General features: G+C 41.1%; 1 non-coding gene across 1 annotated transcript; it reads left to right on the top strand.

Annotated features, from left to right (window-relative positions):
• Positions 1 to 2,144: 2,144 nt before the first annotated feature.
• Positions 2,145 to 2,251, top strand: LOC111818803. Its single transcript, XR_002822704.1, has one exon. It is a non-coding gene; the product is annotated as a U6 spliceosomal RNA (small nuclear RNA).
• The last annotated feature ends 202 nt before the right edge of the window (positions 2,252 to 2,453 follow it).

The following is a 2,453-nucleotide window of genomic DNA, read 5'->3' as shown; positions in this document are numbered from 1 at the left end:
AGGGTGCCTGGAGAACTTTGAGTTCTAACCTGTCAGCTCATGACCCCAACTCTGAACATTGCTTCATTGGAGATGAAGCCCCCAGTACATGAGGCTTTGGGGGACACTTCATGTTTTAACCAGAACATCCAGAGACTCCCAAAGTGGAGCTGGCATTTGAAATGATGGCAACCTCATTGTGAATCTCGCCCTTTAACTTGTAAGGTCTGAGCTAACTCTAGAAGTTAGTGCAAGACAGGAATTTGTGTACATTAGTTGGTATCCAAACACCTCAAATTATTGCCCACTGGTTTTCTAAGCTTTTATTATTCACTTCTCAATTGATATATTTTTCCTCTTTGGGAAACTTGAACATTTTGTGCAGTGATAGAACACATCAATTTTGCTCATAAAAGTGATTATTTAACAGCTTTTAAATCAGTGGCAGGGTTTTCAGAAACAAATTAAAATCATTAAGAAGGAACCTATTGTGAAGGTCCAGATGAGAAGCAGTCATCACCACCAGGCTTTGTTTAGTACCTGGTAACACAGATGATGGAATATTTGGACTCAGATAATGAATCTCAGGGTTCCTGGCCCATGGAAAACTTTGAAGGAAATTGGGTCTAAATAATTAGTGAAAGAAAATATAGAAACACAAAACAACAACAAAAACCTACAAAGAAGTAGGGTAAATAGCACCAGAGATATGGCGTAGTGAAGAATGCTGGGGTCTTGGACTCAGGCAATCAGATTATGGCTCCATGACTTACTAGATGTATCTTCACTTAATCCCTACCAGTCTGCTTTCTGACCTATGAAACATGTAGAATGACCCTTGATCTGCTCGCCAGGCAAAGTTGCCGTGAAGATGATGTTGTAGAGATGATGTATGTGAGATTATTCTATAAAATACAAACAAAAATATAGTCCTGGTGTTATAAATTTTCAGCTCTTGAGACATCTTTTTTTTTCTTTTTTGTATTTTTAGGAAAGGGCCTACAGGGTGTTCAGGGTCTCATTACTAGATTGGACTGGTAGTGGTTCACCTGTTTACAGCCTCCCAAGAGCTGGGATTACAGGCACAAACCACCACGCCCAGTCTCAATTGCCGTCTCAGTGTGCCCCAGGATCAAACTCTGGCCCCTGTGCCTGCTTGCAGGTGCTTTAATCCACTGAACTATTTGACCAGCCCTGAGACATCTTTCAAACGCAACATTCAAAAGATAACAAGTCAGATGTAGAACAGTAGAGGGTTTGCTAGTTCATTTCCTTCTTTTGGTGTGTGTTTGCTTTTTGTTTTTCGGACAGGGTCTTACTATGTTGTCCATGCTGGCCTCAGACTTGCTATGTAATCCAGACTGGCCTCAAACTGTTGATCATCCTGCCTCAACCTCCCTAGTGCTAGAATTATAAGTGTGCATCACCACACCCAGCAAGAGCACAGTGTCCTTTTAAGGGCTGTGAATGGCTTCTACCTTAACAGAAGGTTAAGATAAAAAGATACCAAAATGTTGGGGCTGGGGAGATAGCTCAGCAGAACAAGCACTTGCCTGGCAAGTACAAAGGCCTGAGTTCACATCCCTAGTTCTGCAAAAAAAAAAAAAATCAGGAGGATCACTATGAGTCCAAGCTGCATAGTGAGACCCTGCAACAAAAAAAAAAAAAAAAAAAAAAAAAACCATACCAAAATGTGAAAGGCAGTGGCCCACAAAAAAGTTGGATGTTCTGTTCTTTAGTCCAGGATAGAAAAGATGCCTTTGTGGGTGGAAGGTGGTGTCATTGGGGGCCGGGGAGATAGCTCGATAGGATAAGCACTTGCCTGGCAAGCGCAAGGGGCTGAGTTCAATCCCCGGTTCCACAAAATAATAATAATAATAATAATAATAATAACAATAAAATAAATAAATAAATAAATAAAATTATTAAAAAAGAAAAGATGCCTTCTCCCTGTAAGACTGAGTGGACTCTATTAACAAAGCCACTCTACTCAAAGGACTGCCTGGAACTCCAGAAGATAACGTATTTGACAGAACTAGCCCAAGCAAACTCCTGTAACAATGACACTTGGCTCTTACAGCTTTGTATACAGGGTGAACACTCATGGGCCCACCAAGTGCTGGTGTCAGTGCTGGCAGAATGGGCCACGTCTATCTTTATGAATCATGCTCACTTCGGCAGCACACATACTAACACTGGAACGATACAGAGAAGATTAGCATGGCCCCTGCACAAGGATGACACGCAAATTCCTGAAGCGTTCCATATTTTAAATAAATAAACATGAATCGTTTTCACAAAAACGATACTTTTAGGTTTGGCTGCATACGTCATCTATGCTAGATGTCTACACTTAATCTTCACGAATGTTAATAAGAGTTGATTATCATCAAAGGCAGAACAGATGCACAAGTGTCACCATGAAATGGGATTCATGGGTACATGAAAGGAGGACACAAGGTGGCCCAGGCTGA

This window comes from Octodon degus, unplaced genomic scaffold, assembly GCF_000260255.1.
Source record: "Octodon degus isolate 3935 unplaced genomic scaffold, OctDeg1.0 scaffold00102, whole genome shotgun sequence".
Lineage (NCBI taxonomy): Eukaryota > Metazoa > Chordata > Mammalia > Rodentia > Octodontidae > Octodon > Octodon degus.
This window is presented reverse-complemented; position numbering and strand designations above follow the sequence as displayed.